We start from the raw sequence: 12,646 nt of genomic DNA on the forward strand, positions 1-12,646 counted from the left end.
ATCAGGGGATTTGGTTAAGACTCTTAAAACCCAAACATTTCTCCTCTGAACCTTCTCACACTGTCTCACACATGAGCTTCCAAAACATAACATCTCCTTTTTAACTTGTTGGTAGAGTCCACTAATATGGATTTTTATGTACAATGTCTAGATTTCAAATACTGACTTAAAAATTAAGCAGACCAATTCAAATCTTTGAACTATTGAAAAACCAGCCTCTACCTCAGAGCAAAGCCTGTCCAAGGAAGGGACATGACCTTTGTCCTTGGAAAAACCCACAGAGCACTCCTAGGCACATTCCCACCCTGCTAAGTTGTTTATCTACAAATAACAGGATCCTCTGCACCAGGTGTCCCTGACTCAGTCAGGCTAGGTGGGGATCCATAGCAGCCCCCTAGCAGCCACCAATCAGCAGGAGACAGGGAAATACCTGGGATGCCAGATGACCCTCCCAGTAGTTTATGGTGGTTGATAACATGTTGGGAAATCGTGTAGTTCAGCAAGTACACTCCTCTTGGCTTAAACCAATCAGTTCAAATGAATACCCCTTTTGTACTGACCAATCACCCCTACCCAACTTGTTCCCACCAGTGAATGTGCTAATCATGTTTTAGAGTTGTTATTTGATTTTCCCGCGGTGTGTGATGATTTGCTAAAGAGATGCTATGATGTAAGTAAGGTCCCTGCCTTCTCCAAAGAATGTATAAAAATGCTGCAAACCCTGGGCTTGGGGCCTCTCAGCATCACCAGTTGCTCTGTGTGCACGTGGAGGACTGAGCTAGCTTGCAATAAACACCTCTTTGCTGCTTACATCGATCTTGGGTCTCTGGTGGTCTTTTGGGGGTCCTGAATTCGAGCATAATACTATATTTTTCTCTGATCCTTAAGTATGTTACTTCGGAATGAAAATAGAGTAAGGCAGAAGATATTTAGAGAAAGAATTCTATGAGAAGGTGAGTAAAATACCTTAATACTAATTAAAGAGAAGTGCTAGATGTAAAGAGTCAAGAATCTGCAATTAACTTGCATAGAATATCATGACAAATAAGTATAGCTATCAGTAGTGAACATATTTAGTATTTTCATTCCTGTGGTTCCATTTGATGTAACTATTTCTTTCATTTAAAAATTTTGAATTTCTTACATAAGCAAATGTTTTCTTTAGTATCAGCAAGTCACAAGAGTAGGTTATAGTATTTTATATCTTACAAAACATTTTTAATCAAAAACAAGTATATGCTATTTTCTCAAGAGTCTGATGAGTGGTATTGTGTTTGTAAATAAGAACTAAAATTCTTTCCTCTATGCTATCTATATGCTTAACGTACTGTTTGAGTAACAACTATTAATATCTTTTAGAATGGAATATTTGGTAACTTCAACTATTAATATCTCTTAGAATGGAATATTTGGTAACTTCATAAACCACTAAAACTTGAGGCAGTATCTTAAAATTATAACAGATATCCTTTATAATATTAATGATTTAATCATATACATCGTTTTTAATAGTAATTTTGAATTCATTTTACAGATATTATCTTATTTGAGCCTCAAAAAGGTATATAGATGCAGTCATGGATATTTTGAGTTATGTTTGAATGAAATTGGGACTCAATTTCTCTGAATGCCAATCTCTTTGCATTTGTAACACAATAAAGCATAGTTAAAGATGTTGAAACTACTAGAGGGTTATATGGTAACACAGAAGAGAAAGAATGGTTATTTGTGAGCCATTTGGCATTTATTGTTTGGCATAAGATTTAAATAACAACACTATATCTTTTTCCAGATATAGGTACAGTATAAATAATTTAAAAATCTACTAATAAGTAATGTTCTGTAACAGGAATTGAAGGATTATGAAGCCAAGTTTAAAGATTTTATGAGGCCAAAGAACACATGATTAAAGCATTTTGATGATAAAACATTGTTAGAACACAATTGTATTTCCTTCATAGTCCGTTCTTCTCCACCATTTCAACACTGATAAGTTCCCCAGGAAATAAAGAGGCAGTAGAACACTTCAGGGAATTTTAGCAACCCAGTAATTAACACCCTCCTGCCCAAGGTTGGAACCAATCCTCATAAGAAGCAAGACAAGAAACAAGTTAGGTGGGGATCAGATATCATCTTTATTGTATAAACAGCTCTGGAGGGAACATTGAGATGCCTCCCATCATTTTTGTTGAGGTTGGTGTCCAAGCATTGGACTATAGGATTAACAGGCAATTGGTCAAATAAACGTATTCCCTTGGGCTTAACTGGACAGAGTATCTCCCAAGACAATCTATTCACATGTAAGACTTACTCATTGTTAAAAAGAGATTTTAGAGGAATGATAGAAGCAAATATTGACAAATCCCATCTAGGAACAGTCTCAGAGTGCCTGGCAGTGTTTTGGCTCACTGATTTCATTATAGATCACAAGAGCTCCAACTGCAAAGTTGAATTTATTAAGGTATTACTGCCTGATTCAACCAAATATTCAATTCATCCATCTAATTTTCTTTATTCTAAATGTACAATGAACAAGCAGAATTCTAATTGTTTTTTTAAAGTTCACCTTTAAAAATGCTCTCAAAAAGACAATACAGTGATCACTCTCACACGAGTATCCTGGTTCTTTTCCAAATGCAATTATAATTCTCATTACACATTAATTTTCTTCTTCATTTAATGCCTTACTGTTTTGTACAGCTGATTATGGTATTAGCCAGCCTCCTAAAGGCCTTCTATGATACTCAGTTCCTAGTATTACTATTAATACTAATTCCTAGTTTCCTAGTAATACTGTTCCTAGTATATCTTCTTTGTTTAATTTCTTCTTAAATTGACACAGAGCTGGTCCAATATAATACAATGAAAGTGACAGCACACAGCTTCCAAAAGGTTTGTTTTGTTGTTGTTTTGGTACCAGGGATTGAACTCAGGGGCACTGGACCATGGAGCCACATCCCCAGTCCTATTTTGTATTTTATTTAGAGATAGGGTCTCATTGAGTTGCTTAGCGCCTTGCTTTTGCCGAGGCTGACTTTGAATTCATAATTCTCCTGCATCAGCCTCCCCAGCTGCTGGGATTTCAGGAGTGTGCCACCATACCTGGCTCCAAGGTGAGATTATAAAAGGTATTGCAACATCCACCCAGTCTTGTGTACCACTTCCTTTAATATCTGGACTCTAGCAGCACCTTACAGAGACTGAGATGGAGAGAAAGGGGTACTCAGCTGACAGCACCAAATTCCCAGCCCATGGGTATAAACCACTTTGAACACAGATCTGCCAGCTCCACTATGGCCTTCAGATGACTGTAGCAGAAATTGACACTGGACTGCAGTTTCACAAGAGACCCTAAGCCAGAATATCTTAGGTGAATTATACTCAAGTTCAACGAGCATTGTGAGAAATAATAAATGATATTATAATTTTAAGTCATGAAATTGCACAGTGATTTGAATTAATTAGGGCAATTAATTAGTGGGTTAATAAGTCATCTTCTGATATGAATTCCCTCTAATTTATAGTTAGCTATTACTTAATAATTGTTATTTAAAGAGTACTAAATTATAACATACACAGTTATATATATATATATATATATATATATATATATATATATATATGCTAATTTAATAATCAATACAAACCTACTATGATCCCCAGTTTATAAATGCAGAATCTGGGACACAAAGAATAAAGTGTGAAGGTCACATAGCTACAAAATATCAGAACTGAGATTCAAACCCAAAGAAGACTAAATTGATATACCTGTTCTTAACCATTGACCTACACTGTATTACATCTTTGTCCACAAAGAATAATGAAATCAAGGTTTCTGAGTCTTTCCGCACAATAGGAAATTCACTATGCTGAATGTTTCCTTTCTAATATCCTTGTCTCTAACTTGTGAACTAGCCTAGCAACATCTAGACCATTCTCAAAATGCAAATAAGTTGTCATGTGCCAGGACTGACAGAGGAGGGAGAGCAGAGGGATATTATTAATTACTCCCAGCTATATCTCTCTGCAGTTGCAGAGAGATGAACAGGAAGAACCTGAAAGGTGGAGTCATATTTTACAATGTCCACAATGTGACCTTGACACACTGAAGAAAATCATTATACTGACTCATTATATCCAATTTCTAAACTCATGACTTCTATACTTGGTCACTTAGTGATTCAGCAAGAGATTGGCTTTTTGAAATGGGTGGCTAATTGTTTCAAGCTTTATATTTTGCATTTCTATTAGGAAATCTAGCATATGGCTTTTGACGTGACAATGCAGAAAACAGAGTTTGATTTAATTTTTTCTCAGGCATAGTTGTCTATTTTGACAAAAATAGAACCTTTGTTAAATTAGCAAACTGTGAAAAGAGCTGTCATATTAACCAGTTATTGTTTTCTAAACATCTTCCTTAATGTCATATGAAATGTACAAATAACGATTTATGCCAAAACAGAAAAAAATAAAGCAAATGATTAAGTTAAAAAAATCAGCATTGGGGACAATAATTAAACATGAGCATGACTTTTGTGCTAATGGATCGAAATTCCATCTCTTAAGAAGTATAAGGCCAGAATAAATAATGTACACATTTTATAATTTTATTTTATCCTAGAAACAATTTTTGAAAGACAAGGTGATTGTGAAGTCTTAAGACCTAGATTGAAAGTCCACTTCTATCGCTTATTAATTTGAGTTAAACACCATGTACATCTATTATTGTTTAAATGATTTACCTCCCTCCAATAAGAGGATTACATTCCCAACAGTTGTGTTGCCTACTGTGAAAAAGGTATAAATCCCCACCCCACTGGTATTGGGCTCCACCATATGATTTGCTTTGACCAATAGCATGTGCGCAGATATGGAATTTGCTATGTTCAAACAGAAGCTTTAAAAATCATGTTTTACGGCTGACTTGCTCTTTCCCTTCTGAAATGAGAATTGTATGTTTGAAATAAGGGCTGCTTCTTCATACTGAATCCTTAAATAAGCAATTAGTCTACACTCATGAACCTATAATGTGAAAAGAAAATACTTCTTATTGCAAGTCGCTGAGATTTAGGACTTTAAATACACAAACACACAAGCTAAGAAATATATACTATCTTATTTTCTACTTATGAAAGATGGATAATAATCTTAGATTTATTGTATCAATCTGAACACATGGAAATGGTACATAAATTATATATGAACTTCACAAAAAATAGAATAATTCAAGAAAAGAATCATCATTTCATTTGAAATGAGATTTTTATGCTTTTGATAGTTTGAGTTCAAAGAAATAAATTCTAATTCTGGCCCTGCCAAACCCCTCTTTAATTGATCCTCTTTACATGTCAACTATCACATATATGATATGGAGGCAGTAGTACCAGTTCTACCTGAGGGATGACCTGAGAGTAGCTCTGATATAGATGAGAAAGCATAGATCTGGATAACAGTCCCTCTGATTTTGAGTCCTGACTCCACTTTTTACCAGTGGCATAAAAATAAATGTGTCACAACTTTGATGTCTTGTTTCTTTATTTAAACACAGGATTGTTGTAAGATTCAGGGGAAATGATGTAATTGATTATGTAGATATGATTTATTTTTCTTATTATCAGTGCTGTACTCTATCCTAGTGCTTTAAAGAAAATGTTTTCTTAAATAAACTCTGTTTACATAATAGGGTAGGAGGGGGAAGAGCCACTGATTTCAGAAATGAATCCACCCCCAACTTTGCCATATGTAGTAGTATTCTCTGAATTTTTTTTTCTAATACTTGTTGTATATCAAATTCATCACCTATAAAATGAATACAGGATAATATTTTTGGGTGATGTTTATTTTCATGAATAAACACATTCATATATTTAAATGCTTAGCATCCAGTACTGCTGCTGCCTTTTCCAGTAAGAACATTGCAATGCTAGTATCATATGCCTGATGAAATAGAGTGCTCTAAATGTGAACGTGCATCCCGTGGACAAAAGATGTCTATCAGAATTTAGTACAGAATGCATTGATTTCTGAGCTATCTATCTAAAATTCCTCACTTTTAAATGTTAATTTGTATGTATATAATACAATTTTCATCTGTATTGTTTCCTCTTCAGCTTCAGTTATCTTGCAATAACTTGGTAAACAAATGAAAAGGAATCTTCTTGACCAAAATAAGATGTATCAGTGGGCAATGTAGAAAGCAATATGCAGATTAATTTCATGAAATATTGATAATACAAGCAAGCATTAGTCACACAATACTTATCTACACATTGGGTACTGAGTTGTTTGCTATAATGTCATTAAAGAAATTCTCTAATTAATACAAGCTGTAAAAATGTGCTAACATACATATCACTCTGTCATCAGCATTAAAAACATAAAACAACACAACTGAATCAGGGTTAATGGACTGGTAATGCTTGAAAGGAGAAATTCTCCCTCTCTCACACTCTTTCTCTCTATACATACACACACACACACACACACAAACACAAACACAAACACAAACACACACATTGTTTTTGGCTACTAATTACATAGGTTAATAGAGCAAAGTGATGTTATTAAAGTCAACTCTAATTTATCTGGATTTTTCTTCCCAAATACTATTTGGGAGTAATGTTTTATGTAATTCTGTTGTGGGTAGAAGCAAAAAAAAAAAAGGAAAAGAAAAAGAAAAGATTTACTTATTTATATTTAATTTAAGAAAGAAAACCTGACTTTGTTTGCCACAACCTGCACAGCTATTAATTCAGAAACTGGAGAAGGGTGATGGGGGATTGAGAAGAGACAAACAAACACATATATAGGAGAAAGCTGAAACTAGGTGGGACACTGTCCTCTGATGGAGGAACAGTGACCCAGAGCTAGCTAAGCATATATATTATATAGGTTTTATCAACAAAGGTTATTTGTGGGAAAGTTTCTGCACAAGAGGCAATCTGAGGGATACAGCACTAGTGAGATATTAGAATTATCTTGTTATCCTCAGAATTCTCTATCCCTGGGAGCTGGTGCCTGAGCTCAAGGTCCAGACTGATATAACTCCATGCCTTTGCAGAGAGTTTCCTCAGGCCAGTGCACTGGGCAATCTAGACCTGCACCTCTTTGCACAGGAAGTTCCTGAAACAAACACAGCCAGAGACCATGATCCAAGTCACTACTCTCCACAAATATTCAATAAGTATTAGAGTTTAAAGAAATATACATGAGAAAAAATGAAAGAAATTATACAAAGTAATACTGATGAATATATATTTTTCTCAGCATAATTGTTGAAATAAATTGATACCTATTCAATGAATTAAAAAATAAAATTAAAAAATCAATAATGAGATAGATTGAAATGAAAAAAATCTTCTTAGCAAAGGAAACAATAATGTGAGGAGAGAGCCTACAGATTGGGTGAAAATCTTTACAACATGTATCTGTGATAAAGCATTAATCTCTTGAACATAAAAAGAAATCAAAAAACATAACACCAAAAAAATAAATAAATAACCCAATCAATAAATGGGCTACAGAACTGAACAGATACTTCACAGAAGAAATACAATTGATCAATAAATATATGAAAAAGTGTTCAGTATCTCTAGGAATTAGAGAAATGCAAATCAAAACTACACTAAGATTTCATCTCACTCTGGTTATAATGGCAATCATCAAGAATGCAGCCAACAATAAATGTTGGCAAGGATATGGGGAAAAAGATACACTCATACATTGCTGGTGGGACTGAAAATTGGAAAGCCATATGAAAGCAGTATGGAGATTCCTCAGAAAACTTGGAATGGAACCACCATTTGACCCAGCTATCCCACTCCTCAGTTTATACCCAAAGGACTTAAATCACCATACTACATCAATGCAGCCATGTCAATGTTTACAGCAGCTCAATTCATAATAGCTAAACTATGAAACCAACCTAGGTGTTCTTAAGTAGATGAATGGATAAAGAAAATGTGCTATATATTTATATTCAGTGGAGTATTACTCTGCTTTAAAGAAGAGTGAAATTAAGGCATTTGCCAGTAAATAGATGGAGTTAGAGAATATCAAGCTAAGTGAAATAAGCCAATCACAAAAAACCAAAGGCTGAATGTTTCCTCTAATATGAGGATGCTAATTCACAATAAGGCAGGGGGCACTCTAGAAGAATAGCACTACCTGAGATTAGGTAGAGGGAAGTGAAGGGAGGGGAGGGGATATGGGGATAGAAAGGGTAGTAGAACAAAACAGACATTGTTACTGTATGTACATATGTGACTACATGACCAATATGATTCTACAACATGTACACTCAGAAAAATGGGAAATTGTATCCCATCTACATATGATATGTCAAAGTGCATAAATGCATGCTACTGTCATGTATAACTAATTAAAATAAATATATATTTTTTAAAAAGTAATATGCACAGTCGCCCTTCAATGCCCAGGGATATTTGTTTTAAACTGATCATGTTCTTCAAAGTAAGCTTGGTTACAGGAAGGGAGAAGAGATAAAAGGAGCCAAGGATTTCCAAAGAGTCTAAATGTTGATTCTTTCTTGGGGCATTTAAATTTCAATTTGTTGAAAACTCTGAATTGAAAATCTGAAGACCAAAATATGTACTTCCTCAAAGTAACAAAATGCTTTATTACTTCGTTAACATAATTATTAAAATGACAAATATTTATAGCATTTTTCTAAGACCATACTTGAAATCACTTAAGCATTTTTGTATATTGAGATTGCTTTGTATTTTTTAAATTACAATATATATATAACATTAATCTATAGTAAACAATACGAATTGAAAATTGGTAACATTATGTGAATGGTGCATCGTAAAAAGTAAAATTACAATTATAAACTTTGGCCTCTCTGTTATAACTAATCCTGAAGAATTTTTAAAACTAAGAAAATGATAATTTGAAGGAATAGAGGTGGTTCCTATGTCAACTGAGCAATATAATTCATTTGGAATTGATATAGCTAATACCAAATATAATTTTGTAGACCCTTTATATTTCAGTCTTTAAATTGTATTCATGAAAGTTATACACTTATTCAATACAGTGATGGAACCAATTTGAATACTTGTTTGGTATTTTTAGCTATCTATTATCTTTATTCAATTCTCCAATTATCCTCCTTAAATCTGAAAGTCAAACAAGATATAGATCCAACTGTTTTGTATTATGAGTTCTCTCTGCATCTCAAGCCTCCATATGCAATGCCCACCACCACTTGCAAAGTTTTAACTCCATAGTGTATTGTTTTAATGAGGCTTTTTTTGGCAAAGAAATGAAGTAACTGCTGATTTGAATGATCCCGTTAGCACTCTGCAACACAAAAATATTATGTAGTTAATTTTAGCCTTCGTATCAAAAAATAACAAATAATTCTATCATATTCTTGTTAAATTTGTGAATGGCAACTTGGTCCCCTGTTTAGCTATAGGGAGAGAAGATTAGTGATGGTAATGATCTCCAAATTCTATCTGTAGTGTTGTGGAGAGTTGAGTGTCTTTGTGAATGATTTGCCATCACTCTGATACAGAAGCTCTACTGCCTCTTATGCAATTTTTAATTTGTAGAAATATTATAAGAAACAAACAACACACAACATCAAAGCATTAGGTTTTGATCTGTCTTAAAGTCGGTATTCAGGATCTATTTAATGTTTAAAAATCAAGAAACTTACAATCTAGTTTAGTGGGCCGATTATTGACATGATTATCATATCATTCCAGCATTTTCTTAGTTTTCTGAAAAATGAAGTGGATAAGGTTTTGATATCTTCCCAGTCATAAATACTTAAAATACTCATAAGATAAAGTTTTCAGTGAATAAAACATCCATTTTCTGGTCTACTGTAAATGTAGGTCATATGAATATAAACAAGAGCTCCAGTGACAACCTAGTGACAAAACTGCTCAGATATTCTGTTTCCCAGAGTATGGTGGTAGTGAGCTCAGTTATGTGTTCTCTTTTGAAGCCCTGTGAACATTTTATTTCCAGGAGACTATAATTAATTCATCTCCTTTGTTTATTGACCACTATTTTTCTGACTTCTGGTGAAACCACTTTCTTCTCTCCAGCCTTAAGCAGGAAATTTCCTCAGCCCCTTGACCTTTTGTAAGGCATTGAAAAGTTGGTTCCCTTACCATAAAGTTTCTCTCCATCCCCATTTCTCTCAATATGGCGAGGGAGAGACTAAAAAATACATAACTTAAAAAACTAAATAATATATACATATAGTATATATGTGTTACATATATATTAAATATAAATATAGAAAATTTATTCCCTCTTTTAGATTAAATTATCTTGCCCATGTGAATGCACTTCACATTATACCTCTATATCTTACCTTTTCCAGAATACCTGTGTCCCAGTTTTCAACTGTCTAATAGACTTTACCATCTGAAAGTCCTTCCTGGTATTTCAACATTAACATGCTCAAAAGATTGTCTCTGAAACAAAATTTTTCTTGAATCCTTTTTTAGTTTATGGTTTAACCTTTTTCATGCCCCCCGCAAAAAAAAAAAAAAACCCAAAAAACAAAATTATACCCACTCAACACTTCGTTTTCAAACGATATCACATATACCCTTTATTCCCATTGCTACCATTGTAATTCAAAAGTCTGTCAATTTGCACCTGAAGATTGCTTTAGCATAATGAGTTTTCTCTTTGTCTCTATTCTTTCCATAATATCATATTTGGTCAGAAATTCCTTTTCAAACTTACTTCAATGTCAAGCCTCTCTTTGATGGTCCCAGTAAATATCTCAGACATTGATAAAATGTAGAAGAACACACTAAACACAATATTCTTAGTTTTTTTTATATTTAAAAAAATTAAAGTCTCTCCAAGAGTGGAGTGGCTAGAGATACAGCTCAGAACTCAGAACGTGTGCTTTGCTTTGTGTGAGGTCCTAGCTTCAATACACAGCATCACAATTAAAAAAAAAAAAAAAAAAAGTAAAACTGGTGAGTACTTTGCCCATCAGAGCACTTGGGTTCTTGTGCAATAAATGAGATTTAGGAGTATCCACAGAACATCATTTCTCCTGATCGTTGCCTGGCTGAGGTACATACGCTTATCACAAGGCTTTCATGTTGTTAAAAATGCCACTGTAGATTGGAAATTAAATTCGACTCTAGAGGAAGATGGCGGCGAAGGGAGTGCATCACCCCCGTGTGCCGCGTCACTGTGCGGGAGAGTGACGAGTTAAAACAGCTGAAGGCTGTCTTGTTGGGAATTTCCAGCGAAATTGAGGTGCTCCAGAATCTAGTGGAGGGATTTTCATCGCGCGAGGATCCGCTGCAGGGGCTTGGTGATTTCTCCGCATGGATGGTCGCATTGCTTGTTCGGCAGATCGCCCCGAGGCTGGAGTCTGTGGCGCGTGCTGGGAAGCGGTGAGGTGTCCTCGTGGGGGTGCAGCGCTGCGGATTCTGAGGGCTCCTGCCAGCGGTGCAAGGGCTGTGCTCAGTGCTGAGTTCTGGGTTTGAGATGGAGGAGAGAAGCGGTCCAGTTCAGTTCTCCACACCGGTCGGACCACGGAGGAGGCCAGCGGCAGCCATCTTGGAGAGCTGACGTGATCATCCCTGTTTTCTACTGATCTCATCTCATTCAGCTACGGAACAGGTGATTTCAGGCTGGTATTTGCCTGTGTCTCGCAGACAGATTGCTCAGGCTCAGGGCTAGAGAACCCGTGGAGACTACTTCTTGGAGCTTGCTCCTAGCAAAGCGTGCACCGAGCTCAGGGTGGCCGGGTTCTGGCTCCTGGAGCTGCTTTGGCCCAGGGCTGGGGAACCCGCAGAAACTGCTTCTCGGTCTGGGTCCTGCTGGGTGTTGTGGGGGCCAGAGGGGCAGAGTGGAGCTGCCGCCTGTGCCCAGAACAGGCCAAGCTACCCGCCGGCATGGTATCACGTCACCCCAACTGCAGCTGGGGCCAAAGAGAGCAGCTGCCCACCCCTGGAACAGGACCAGCGACCTGACAACGTGGTAGTCAAGTCACCCCATTTGGAGTAGGGGCCATGCAGAGCCGCCGCCCGAGCCTGCAATGTAGGCAGACCTGCAACCCACCGGCGGGACAGGCCCAGAGGCCTGCCAGCGTGGTGGACACTTCGCACCGAGGCAGACACATCACACTGGTTGGAGTGGGGGTGGAGCAGAGCCACTGCCTATGTCCGGAAAAGGCCCAGCGACCCGCCGGAGTGGCAGTCAGGTAGCCCCATTTGGAGTGGGGGCCGAGCAGAACTGCCGCCCGAGCCCGCAAGGTAGGCAGACCTGCGACCCACCGGCGGAACAGGCCCAGAGGCCTGCCAGCATTGTAGACACGTCACAACAATTGAAGTAGGGGCCGAGCAGAGCCACCACCAGCATCTGGATCAGGCCCAACGACCCGAGGGCGTGGTAGTCATGTCACCACAATTGGAGTGGGGGCAGAGCAGAGCTACCACCCGCGCCCGCAGGGTGGGCAGACCTGGGACCCACTGGCAGAGCAGGCCTAGCGGCCCGCCAGCGTGGTAGACAGATCACCCCAATTAGAGGAGGAGCACAGCCACTACCCGCCCTGCAAGGGAGATTTTTCAACTATACAAGAGCAATATAAATAAATAGGGGGAAAATTTCAAGAACACAACAGTTTCAC

General features: G+C 37.0%; 1 pseudogene; it reads left to right on the forward strand.

Annotated features, from left to right (window-relative positions):
• Nucleotides 1-12,029: 12,029 nt before the first annotated feature.
• The window catches only part of LOC113188201 (60 kDa heat shock protein, mitochondrial pseudogene), a 44,719-nt pseudogene continuing 44,102 nt past the window's right edge, over nucleotides 12,030-12,646 (forward strand).

This window comes from Urocitellus parryii, chromosome 6 (assembly GCF_045843805.1).
Source record: "Urocitellus parryii isolate mUroPar1 chromosome 6, mUroPar1.hap1, whole genome shotgun sequence".
Taxonomy (NCBI): Eukaryota; Metazoa; Chordata; class Mammalia; order Rodentia; family Sciuridae; genus Urocitellus; species Urocitellus parryii.